Source organism: Salmo salar, chromosome ssa18 (genome assembly GCF_905237065.1).
Source record: "Salmo salar chromosome ssa18, Ssal_v3.1, whole genome shotgun sequence".
In the NCBI taxonomy this organism is placed as follows: domain Eukaryota; kingdom Metazoa; phylum Chordata; class Actinopteri; order Salmoniformes; family Salmonidae; genus Salmo; species Salmo salar.
Genome location: NC_059459.1, coordinates 24149471 through 24162529, shown reverse-complemented (window position 1 = coordinate 24162529; position 13059 = coordinate 24149471).

The following is a 13059-nucleotide window of genomic DNA, read 5'->3' as shown; positions in this document are numbered from 1 at the left end:
GGGGATGATCGCAGCTACTTTCCAATCTTGGGAATCTCAGACGACACGAAAGAGAGGTTGAACAGGCTAGTAATAGGGGTTGCAACAATTTCGGCAGATCATTTTAGAAAGAGAGGGTCCAGATTGTCTAGCCCGGCTGATTTGTAGAGGTCCAGATTTTGCAGCTCTTTCAGAACATCAGCTGACTGGATTTGGGAGAAGGAGAAATGGGGAATGCTTGGGCGAGTTGCTGTGGGGGGTGCAGTGCTGTTGACCGGGGTAGGGGTAGCCAGGTGGAAAGCATGGCCAGCCGTAGAAAAATGCTTATTGAAATTCTCAATTATAGTGGATTTATTGGTGGTGACAGAGTTTCCTATCCTCAGTGCAGTGGGCAGCTGGGAGGAGGTGCTCTTATTCTCCATGGACTTTACAGTGTCCCAGAACATTTTTTAGTTTGTGTTGCAGAAAGCAAATTTCTGCTTGAAAAAGCTAGCCTTGGCTTTTCTAACTGCCTGTGTATATTGGTTTCTGACTTCCCTGAAAAGTTGCATATCATGGGGACTGTTCGATGCTAATGCAGAACGCCACAGGATGTTTTTGTGTTGGTCAAGGGCAGTCAGGTCTGGAGAGAACCAAGGGCTATATCTGTTCCTGGTTCTACATTTCTTGAATGGGGCATGCTTATTTAAGATGGTGAGGAAGGCATTTAAAAAAAATAACCAGGCATCCTCTACTGACGGGATGAGGTCAATATCCTTCTAGGATACCCAGGCCAGGTCGACTAGAAACACCTGCTCGCTGAAGTGTTTCAGGGAGTGTTTGATAGTGATGAGTGGAGGTCGTTTGACCACTGACCCATTACGGATGCAGGCAATGAGGCAGTGATCGCTGAGATCTTGGTGGAAAACAGCAGAGGTGTATTTGGTTAGGATGATATCTATGAGGGTGCCCATGTTTACGGCTTTGGGGTGGTACCTGGTAAGTTCATTGATCATTTGTGTGAGATTGAGGGCATCAAGCTTAGATTGTAGGATGGCTGGGGTGTTAAGCATCTCCCAGTTTAGGTCACCTAGCAGCACGAGCTCTGAAGATAGATGGGGGGCAATCAGTTCACATATGGTGTCCAGAGCGCAGCTGGGGGCAGAGGGTGGTCTATAGCAAGCGGCAACGGTGAGAGACTTGTTTTTGGAGAGGTGGATTTTTAAAAGTAGAAGTTCAAATTGTTTGGGTACAGACCTGAATAATAGGACAGGACTCTGCAGGCTATCTCTGCAGTAGATTGCAACACTGCCCCCTTTGGCCGTTCTATCTTGTCTGAAAATGTTGTAGTTAGGGATGGAGATTTCAGAGTTTTTGGTGGTCTTCCTAAGCCAGAATTCAGACACGGCTAGGACATCCGGGTTGGCAGAGTGTGCTTAAGCAGTGAATAAAACAAATTTAGGGAGAAGGCTTCTAATGTTAACATGCATAAAACCAAGGCTATTACGGTTGCAGAAGTCATCAAAAGAGAGCGCCTGGGGAATAGGTGTGGAGCTAGGCACTGCAGGGCCTGGATTCTTCTCTACATCGCCAGAGGAACAGAGGAGGAGTAGCATAAGGGTATGGCTAAAAGCTATGAGAATTGGTTGTCTAGGACGTCCGGAACAGAGAGTAAAAGGAGCAGGTTTCTGGGGGCGATAAAATAGCTTCAAGGTATAATGTACAGACAAAGGTACGGTAGGATGTGAATACAGTGGAGGTAAACCTAGGCATTGAGTGATGATGAGAGAGATATTGTCTCTAGAAACATCATTGAAACCAGGTGATGTCATCGCATGTGTGGGTGGTGGAACTGAAAGGTTGGATAAGGAATAATGAGCAGGGCTAGAGGCTCTACAGTGAAATAAGCCAATAAACACTAACCAGAACAGCAATGGACAAGGCATATTGACATTAAGGAGAGGCATGCTTAGCCGAGTGATCATAAGGGTCCAGTGAGTAGTGAGGTTGGTTGGGGTCACGGTGATTCAGACAGCTAGCCAGGCCATGGGTAGCAAGCTGGCAGAAGATAGTCTGTTTTTAGCCACCTCGTGCGTTTCCGTCGGTAGATTAGTGGGGTTCCGTGTGGTAGGGGGGACCAGTCCAATTGGCAAAATAGTTATAGGGGCCCAAGAAAATTGTCCGATAGACCTATTCCGATAGCAGCCGATAAGACAGCTAACGGTTAGCAGGCCGCAGATGGGCGTTCAGGTTACGTCACGACGGACGTAACCCAACCCCTCTGAATCAGAGAGTTTAAAAATGAAAAAATATGAATGGTGACAGTGAGGAATGTCTTTTAATGGAAACAAATATGATTTTACAGTAGCAAATCTCAGTTTAATGATTTTATCTCCCCCTAGAGATAAAATCAAGTACATTTTGAAAGGTCACTTGGGGATTTTCTTTTGATCAATTGTTTGCAAGAGCGCTATTTTTATTTACTGGCTCAATTGGTTTTGGGCCATGGTCATAAATTAACTATTATACATCCTCTAAGACCAAATTAATCGATTTGAATCTCTTTGATACAAGATCTAAAGCCACATTCTGACAATAAGCAGATAATATTATAGTCACGCTGGTTCGCCAAACCTACCTTCAATTCTAGATTAAATTGAGGCTACAGTGTCCATAAAGCAGGGTTGCCATGTACGCAGTGTTCCTGCAAATTAGGCTACTTTGAAAAGGATGTCACGTGAAAATGTATTGGTCATGGGTTGCGGGTTTTGGGGCTACTTTTACGTCGCACCGTGGCCGCTATGGCGTTTCTCTTTAAAAAAAAAGATTTCACTGTGACCGCTGCTGCTGACTATCAGGCAGTGAGGCAGGCTGTTGCTGAGTGAGTGAGTGAGTGAGTGAGTGAGTGAGTGAGTGAGTGAGTGAGTGAGTGAGTGAGTGAGTGAGTGAGTGAGTGAGTGAGTGAGTGAGTGAGTGAGTGAGTGAGTGAGTGAGTGAGTGAGTGAGTGAGTGAGTGAGTGAGTGAGTGAGTGAGTGAGTGAGTGAGTGAGTGAGTGAGTGAGTGAGTGAGTGAGTGAGTGAGTGAGTGAGTGGTGGGGAGAGCCTAAACATTTACATTTAAGTCATTTAGCAGACGCTCTTATCCAGAGCGACTTACAAATTGGGGTGGGTGTGTGTGAATGTTGAGAAAGCACTGCAGCAGGCAGCTCAGTCCACTATTGGCTGAGTCAGGTGAGTGAGAAGCACCAGAGTAGTACTCTGCAAGTCCAGTGTAGGTAGGCTATTTAGATCGTCTTCATAGAAACACCTATTTTTCTATAAAACACGACTATTTACACGCAATAACTGATGCGCATCAAGAAATAATGGCAGCAAAGCACTTGAAAATGACTTGGTGCCTTAGATCAATTCACTTGGACGTGGTTTAAACTCAATTCTAATGTCTACTTTGCTTATGGAAAACGGTATCAAACAAAGTGTTTTAAGCATGCTCAGTTCTTGGGTCTCGGGGCCTCGCAAGTTGAAATTGGAAATGGAAGTTATGGAACTCCCTGGCGTGCTTCTGTTATGAAACTGACATTAAATGTGGATAATGATACATTTGCATCTGTTGGCCATCATATAGTAATTTATACTGTATGCCATTGTAGGCTACTGTAGGCTACCATTTCATACAATAAATGTTTAAATGATGATATCACTGGAATCATTGCAAATCAATTTGTGCCACTTGTGTAGCCTACCTGGAGCTGGCAAACAGATTTAATAAAAAGCATGTAACTTCAGTTTGTTGTTGTAGCCTTGTGTTATTATGCAATTATTAATGGCAATGTTTAGTTAATTGAATTTGAAGTTATCAAAGCTCTATCACAATTGCTAATCAGTTGTTAGAACGCATTAGATTGAAGATAATAGTCAGTCAGATTAGGCTACAGGTGATTGAAATTATGACTCCATCCTCAGTAGCCTATTCTAGCAGGCTATTGGGAACAGAAGCTCTTCTTACCTCGAAATCACCTCGCTATTCATGTTGAATAAATTAGTCTTGTCAATTTGACCTAAGCAAATCGTTCAGTCTACATCTTGCCTACGTACATCTTGCAGACTATCTGAAACGGGATGTAGGTTTATCAGGGGCGATAGGCTTCCTGCATCTAGCTAAGCAAACCATGGCACATAATAACGGCTCAATTGACAGAAAATTGCCTAACATTAGTCTTTTAAAGTTTGTTCAAGTGTTTCTAGCTCAGAGAACCTATCTGGCCGACCGACTGGTCCTATATATTATTTTAATTTCAGGACACTGTAAAGTCCATTATTCATCTGAAGAGTATGAATTAGGCTGTTTGAAAAGGTTTGACTCCTAAGTAACCCCATCCTAAGTTTTGAATCCGAGACAACATATGCCAACATAGCTACTGTAGTAGGTCAACGGATGTGCGCTGGAAAACCTTGGTAGAGCATGGGTGGAGTAGGCATTGTGTGTGCTCAGGTGAATTTCTGTTCTTTTTCGGCTTCAGACCAATGCCTACTTCTCACTTTAAACATATATGTTTTGGTTTTTAAATTAGTATATAGAAATCAGTCATCAAATCACTGTGTGTATTTTCCTATTCTTTAAATTGAGTGAATATATTTGATGTTTAAAGATTGTTCAGGATGGCAACTTAATTCCCTTCAATATTTGGCCCGTAGCAAGCTCCTTCATCAAAGCACTATTGCAAAACATTTGTCATATTGTAACAAACTAACATCCATAATTCAAGGATACCTGTGATTAGGGCTTGTATAGTGAATACATTATGTGTTGTAGTTGCCAGTTATTATGCTCATGGTCATGGTAGTTATCTTTACTCGTAGATTACATTCATGGTTTAATAAATATACACTTGTTCAGATATTTCAAAAAAAAAATCTAATAATTGAAAGCAAAGTAAAGTAAAACATATCTAGAAATACCAGTATGTCGTGAATAGTCCAAATGTTTCTGTATTAATTTTGTCATACTAATAGCTGAGGTAATTACGTTCATTAAATGCTTTATAATCATTAATATAAATTAATTTAATACAAAAAGAAGAATTGAAAGGACGCAACCATTTTGGTGGACCTGGCTGAAGATCCATAGTATAACGGCCATTTGGGAGTTGGTGGTGATGAGTACTGGCCCTGAGCATTCAGAGATTTGTATTCCAACCAGAGATTAATATATGATTTTTGTAATACTGCATGCTCCTCAGTTGGATAGTATAAATATTGCAATGTCCTTATCCCTGACCATTACAGATGATCAATGGGAGTGGGACAGCCCCAGTAGCATGTTTCTCCACAGTGACTCCACTCACATTAGATAGACACTCACATGGGCCAACACCACTATCAGTCTTCCACTGTGTATTTAGCTTGACCTCCAGCCACATAGTTATTTTAAACAGGTGTGGAATCCGATAATTCATACATATCAGCAATTGCCAATCAAAACAAGCCTATTTGTTTATGGTCAGGGATACTGGATTGAGCAACGTTGCAACACAAACCTGGCAAAAAAATTAGAATTTCTGACACCCTGAAAGTCCAGTCAATGACTTATGGATTTTCCGACAGGCCAGTTGGCATGGTTAGGTTACTGCCTGCCCACGCACTGACCTTGCAGTGCGTCGTGGCCTGGTGGTCAGGAGAGGATCACTCTTGCTGATTGGCTGAAATCTGTGTTATGTTTGGCTGATGAAACATCTCTTTCTTTGCCCTGACACCAGTGGTAATGCATGTAAATCATGTTGTAGGCAGTAGCAAGTTGTAGGCAGTAGCACATTGAGGAGAGACTTTGACTTCAACCAAAGGTGTCACGCTCCTTACAGAGTATAACAGAAAATAACAGAATACCAAGCCCCTCTGGGTAGAGAGAGACAATAGACTAGAGAAGCACAGCGTACAGTAAGGGGAAGGTTGTACCACTGAGTGTAATGTGTTGTGACATACTTCAACATTAAATTTGGCAGTCAGTCAGCCTGTGTCTGTTTGAGTATAAAGTGCAGAAGCAGAAGCCAAGAAGTGAATTCCAATTTGTCAACATTTTGGGGAGGTCTTACCTGCTTGACTTTTTCCCATTTTGTTACGTTAAAGCCTTATTGTAAAATGGATTACATTAATTTTATTTCCTCATTAAGCAACACACAAAATCCCATTTTGACAAAGCAAAAACAGTCTTTTATAATTTTTTGAAAATGTATTACAAATAATAAACTAAAATATCACATTTACATAAGTATTCAGACCCTTTACTCAGTACTTTGTTGAGGTGCCTTTGGCAACAATTACAGCCTTGAGTCTTAGGTATGACGCTACAAGCTTGGCATAGCTGTATTTGGGGAGTCTCTCCCATTCTTCTCTGCAGTTCCTCTCAAGCTCTCTCAGGTTGGATGGGGAGTGTCACTGCACAGCTATTTTCAGGTCTCTCCAGAGATGTTCGATCGGGCTCTGGCTGGGCCACTCAAGGACATTCAGAGACTTGTCCCGAAGCCACTCCTGCGTTGTCTTGGCTGTGTGCTTAGGGTCGTTGTCCTGTTGGAAGGCGAACCTTCGCCCCATTCTGAGGTCCTGAGTGCTCTGGAGCGGGTTTTCTTCAAGGATCACCCTGTACTTTGCTCCGTTTCCCTCGATCCTAACTAGTCTCCCAGTCCCTGCCGCTGAAATACATCCCCACAGCATGATGCTGCCACCACCATGGTTCACACTTGGGATGGTGCCAACTTTCCTTCAGACATGACGCTTGACTTTCAGACCAACTTAAATCTTGGTTTTATCAGACTAGAGAATCTTGTTTCTCATGGTCTAAGAGTCTTTAGGTGAATATTGGCAAACTCCAAGCAGGCTGTCAAGTGTTACTTTTTGTTATTACTTTTTATTTTAGCCTACTTGGTAATTATTTTCTTCTTGAACCTCACTGTTGGTTAACGAGTTCGTGTTACATTACATTACATTTAAGTCATTTAGCAGACGCTCTTATCCAGAGCGACTTACAAATTGGTGCATTCACCTTATGATATCCAGTGGAACAACCACTTTACAATAGTGCATCTAAATCTTTTAAGGGGGGGGGTAGAAGGATTACTTTATCCTATCCTAGGTATTCCTTAAAGAGGTGGGGTTTCAGGTGTCTCCGGAAGGTGGTGATTGACTCCGCTGTCCTGGCGTCGTGAGGGAGCTTGTTCCACCATTGGGGTGCCTGAGCAGCGAACAGTTTTGACTGGGCTGAGCGGGAACTGTGCTTCCTCAGAGGTAGGGGGGCCAGCAGGCCAGAGGTGGATGAACGCAGTGCCCTTGTTTGGGTGTAGGGCCTGATCAGAGCCTGAAGGTATGGAGGTGCCGTTCCCTTCACAGCTCCGTAGGCAATCACCATGGTCTTGTAGCGGATGCGAGCTTCAACTGGAAGCCAGTGGAGAGAGCGGAGGAGCGGGGTGACGTGAGAGAACTTGGGAAGGTTGAACACCAGACGGGCTGCGGCGTTCTGGATGAGTTGTAGGGGTTTAATGGCACAGGCAGGGAGCCCAGCCAACAGCGAGTTGCAGTAATCCAGACGGGAAATGACAAGTGCCTGGATTAGGACCTGCGCCGCTTCCTGTGTGAGGCAGGGTCGTACTCTGTGAATGTTGTAGAGCATGAACCTACAGGATCGGGTCACCGCCTTGATGTTAGTGGAGAACGACAGGGTGTTGTCCAGGATCACGCCAAGGTTCTTAGCACTCTGGGAGGAGGACACAAGGGAGTTGTCAACCGTGATGGCGAGATCATGGAACGGGCAGTCCTTCCCCGGGAGGAAGAGCAGCTCCGTCTTGCCGAGGTTCAGCTTGAGCTGGTGATCCGTCATCCACACTGATATGTCTGACAGCCATGCAGAGATGCGATTCGCCGCCTGGTTATCAGAAGGGGGAAAGGAGAAGATTAATTGTGTGTCGTCTGCATAGCAATGATAGGAGAGACCATGTGAGGATATGACAGAGCCAAGTGACTTGGTGTATAGCGAGAATAGGAGAGGGCCTAGAACAGAGCCCTGGGGGACACCAGTGGTGAGAGCGCATGGTGCGGAGACAGATTCTCGCCACGCCACCTGGTAGGAGCGACCTGTCAGGTAGGACGCAATCCAAGCGTGGGCCGCGCCGGAGATGCCCAACTCGGAGAGGGTGGAGAGGAGGATCTGATGGTTCACAGTATCAAAGGCAGCAGATAGGTCTAGAAGGATGAGAGCAGAGGAGAGAGAGTTAGCTTTAGCAGTGCGGAGAGCCTCCGTGACACAGAGAAGAGCAGTCTCAGTTGAATGCCCAGTCTTGAAACCTGACTGATTAGGATCAAGAAGGTCATTCTGAGAGAGATAGCAAGAGAGCTGGCCAAGGACGGCACGTTCAAGAGTTTTGGAGAGAAAAGAAAGAAGGGATACTGGTCTGTAGTTGTTGACATCGGAGGGATCGAGTGTAGGTTTTTTTCAGAAGGGGTGCAACTCTCGCTCTCTTGAAGACGGAAGGGACGTAGCCAGCGGTCAAGGATGAGTTGATGAGCGAGGTGAGGAAGGGGAGAAGGTCTCCGGAAATGGTCTGGAGAAGAGAGGAGGGGATAGGGTCAAGTGGGCAGGTTGTTGGGCGGCCGGCCGTCACAAGACGCGAGATTTCATCTGGAGAGAGAGGGGAGAAAGATGTCAAAGCACAGGGTAGGGCAGTGTGAGCAGGACCAGCGGTGTCGTTTGACTTAGCAAACGAGGATCGGATATCGTCAACCTTCTTTTCAAAATGGTTGACGAAGTCATCCGCAGAGAGGGAGGAGGGGGGGGAGGAGGATTTAGGAGGGAGGAGAAGGTAGCAAAGAGCTTCCTAGGGTTAGAGGCAGATGCTTGGAATTTAGAGTGGTAGAAAGTGGCTTTAGCAGCAGAGACAGAAGAGGAGAATGTAGAGAGGAGGGAGTGAAAGGATGCCAGGTCCGCAGGGAGGCGAGTTTTCCTCCATTTCCGCTCGGCTGCCCGGAGCCCTGTTCTGTGAGCTCGTAGTGAGTCGTCGAGCCACGGAGCAGGAGGGGAGGACCGAGCCGGCCTGGAGGATAGGGGACAGAGAAAATCAAAGGATGCAGAAAGGGAGGAGAGGAGGGTTGAGGAGGCAGAATCAGGAGATAGGTTGGAGAAGGTTTGAGGAGAGGGAAGAGATGATAGGATGGAAGAGGAGAGAGTAGAGAGTAGCGGGAGAGAGAGAGCGAAGGTTGGGACGGCGCAATACCATCCGAGTAGGGGCAGAGTGAGAAGTGTTGGATGAGAGCAAGAGGGAAAAGGATACAAGGTAGTGGTCGGAGATTTGGAGGGGAGTTGCAATGAGATTAGTGGAAGAACAGCATCTAGTAAAGATGAGGTCAAGCGTATTGCCTGCCTTGTGAGTAGGGGGGGAAGGTGAGAGGGTGAGGTCAAAAGAGGAGAGGAGTGGAAAGAAGGAGGCAGAGAGGAATGAGTCAAAGGTAGACGTGGGGAGGTTAAAGTCACCCAGAACTGTGAGAGCTGAGCCATCCTCAGGAAAGGAACTTATCAAGGCGTCAAGCTCATTGATGAACTCTCCAAGGGAACCTGGAGGGCGATAAATGATAAGGATGTTAAGCTTGAAAGGGCTGGTAACTGTGACAGCATGGAATTCAAATGAGGAGATAGAGAGATGGGTCAGGGGAGAAAGAGAGAATGTCCACTTGGGAGAGATGAGGATTCCAGTGCCACCACCCCGCTGGCTCATGGTGTTCCCATGGGATATCGGTTACGGCTAAGGAGTACTGTCTGCATGGGTAGCTGTGCTTGCCTTGGACTTTGTGAGGAAACCTGCATGGAACTGCCATACTTCGCTGAGGGAATATCGACCAAGTAGTGAGTAACCACAACGTGAAGTGCTTCTGGATATTTTTGGGTGTAGTCATTTTGTTTTTGAGCTCCAACGCGCGCCAACGGTTTATTTAAGCTAACTTGAAATAATTTGGACACGGGTTGTGCACGACTCATTGGGGTTTATTATTTTTTATTTCTTTTGATGTTGTGTCTGAAAATGTATTTGTGTTTGAAAATGTTTTAATACACATATGGAACGTTATGTATATTGCCTTGGTGGAGTCATTGATTGTTTCAATTTAATTTAATGCATGGGATGGTTTATCCTGATTCAATAACAGAAACCTATAATCATTTAATCTGAAGTTAATACCCTATTGTCATAACCCTAGATAGTTTACAATAGGAATTCTTATTGGAGATGTCCTTCTCACCTAACATCCCATGCTGTTGAGGCACTCTACATAAGTTAATATTGTGAGAGTCATATTCGAGCCTGGTGAGAGGGTTACATTGGTAAACGACTCCAGTATATATTTGGCCTTGTGTTCTAGGTTAACGTCTTGCTGAAAGGTGAATGTCTCCCAGTGTCTGTTGGAAAGCAGTCTGAACCAGCCTTTCCACTAGGATTTCGCCTCTGCTTAGCTCTATTCAGTTTCCCTTTATCCAACAAAAATAAACCCTAGCCCTTGCTGATAACACACATTGAAGGTCACCAAGAACATAGCGGCCTCCATCCTTAAATGGAAGAAGTTTGGAACCACCAAGACTCTTCCTTGAGCTGGCCTCCCGGCAAAACTGAGCAATCGGGAGAGAAGGGCCTTATTCAGGGAGGTGGCCAAGAACTAGATGGTCACTCTGATAGAGCTCCAGAGTTCCTCTGGGAGAACCTTCCAGAAGGACAACCATCTCTGCAGCACTCCACCAGTCAGGCCTTTATGGTAGAGTTGCCAGACGGAAGCCACTCCTCAGTAAAAGGCACATCAAATCAAACTTTATTTGCCACATGCACTGAATACAACAAGTGTAGACTTTACTGTGAAATGCATAATTACAAGCCCTTAAGCTTCCCAAGCAATTATCTCCCGGTGTCACACGATGCTAGGCTAACCTCAAGGCTGGCAAATACCTCCACGACAAGACGGTTGCTTCAGTCTTTACTCAATTTTAACAAAATTATAACAACTATTTTATAAAATAAAACATGTATTTCCCTTCATGTCTTAGTAGGTATGGGTTTTGTTCTAGTTCTGTCGTCTTCTTTTATAATTTTTATCACCAACCATCCTAAGGTAAAACGTCCATCCTTTCATCAACGTCTTTTTTCCCTCTCTTTTTTCCCAGGCCTCCCGTTAACCAGGTCAACTCCCATTGGCCACAACTTAACAAGTGACCTTATTGGTCAAAACTTAAACTTCAAAGTAAAACAAACTATTCACTTATACATTAAATAAATATTTCTTCAAAAAGCATAATGCATTAACAACATTACAGTTTAGGAGCAATTCAATCATCTTTTAAATATAATACCAATTAATTATAACAAATAAACTCAATACCTGATTCAAACAAGGGTATTACACCAAGATGACATTGAATGTTCCTGAATGGCCTAGTTACAGTTTTGATCAGCTTGGCAAAATGGCAAGACTTGAAAATGGCTGTCTAGCAATGATCAACTAACTTATTGTCCATTAATTGTAAAAAAAGACACTACATAGTATTTTGTGTAGATCGTTGACAAAAATTGACAATTCAATCCATTTGAATCCCACTTTGTAAGACATGAAAATGTGGAAAAAGTAAAGGGGTGTGAATACTTTCGGAAAGGCACCATGTGTAAATCCACTCGCCTTTTAGTAGTGGTGATGGACGGACACTGTAGGGAGTAATATCCTCCAGCAGGTGGCAACATCTTCATGGGCAGTTCACACTAAAACATGAGTATTGACATTCTTGAAGTCAAATAAAGGATTAAAGAAACGTTTTCAAATGTACCATACTAATGGGTGAGCATATTAAACTATCTGTTGTCCACTTTGCTTTATGTGGGAAGCCATCCAGAGCTTTTTTCCAGATCTATCAAAGATGTTACCCATTCTGCTCTGTCCCACTGAACAGTCCCTCCAGGATTTTGCGGGGGTTTTTGGTGATATTTGCCAGCAAAAATGCTGATTTAGCTGCAGCAATTCTAGAATTTTGCATGGCAATATGCGATGACTTTGTCCAATTTGTCCCGAAATACCAAATGAGTTTGATGACGTATGGCTTGATCGAACTATATTATGCGGTAAATTGGTTGAAATTGCGGGCCCTATTTTTGCACTGCGGTGATTGGTCAGTTTTATGCAATAAAAATGGGTCAGATTTGATTATGCTGAACCGCGGGGCTCCAGTCTATGGCCCGTGACGTGAACAGGCTAAAGCGATGAGCGAGGAGCGCCTTTCTTAAATTAAACTGTAGTCTTCGCCGCTCGGCCATGTTGTGAACATGGCATTATGGTGCATTGTCCAGAAACATACAAATAAAATATACTATTTTTCATAAAATATGTCAGAATTTTCAAACTAGTTTTAATTGGGAATGCAGATAAAGTGTTTTCATCAAAAACAATAACTTTTGCACGTGAAAACACAAAATCTTACTCAATACTCCACATGCTTAATTACCTAACTTTTGTTTTGACCTGACTTCGCCGTGGGCTTTGAACTGGAACCTGGCTCATGCCCAGATGGCAGCCCGGTTCCAAAACTAATGCGGTCAGCTTCACCCGGTGAAAAACATGCCTACCTGGACGCCAGCGCCAGATTAATCAAATCTCTTCACTGATTTTACCGTTTTATGTGGAAATAGTGCAGTGATGGGTCAAATTTGCAAGCTCTCGCATAATATGCGGGGAATAATTGATTTTGCAATAATTTTAAAAAATCCGGAATACTGGAGGGTCTAACTGAATGTATGGAGGACAAGGACATTTAGAAAGAGGCCCACCATGAAGATGCTGAGTGTGGGGCTGGGGATGACAGGACACTGGCAGCATGCCTATTGGGCACTTAATTTACGAGCACTGAATGACGGCCAAATTAACACCCTATGAATTGCATGGGACAGGGGGATGGGGGAGGGCTTTAAGAGACCAGAGAAATGGGGGAAGATTACACTTTTGGGAGATGTAGGCCTATAACTAATTTGCATGTGGTGTTCTAGCTCCATCCAACGTGATGTGGCTCTCAAAATAGGGCTCTCTCACTATAGCCTA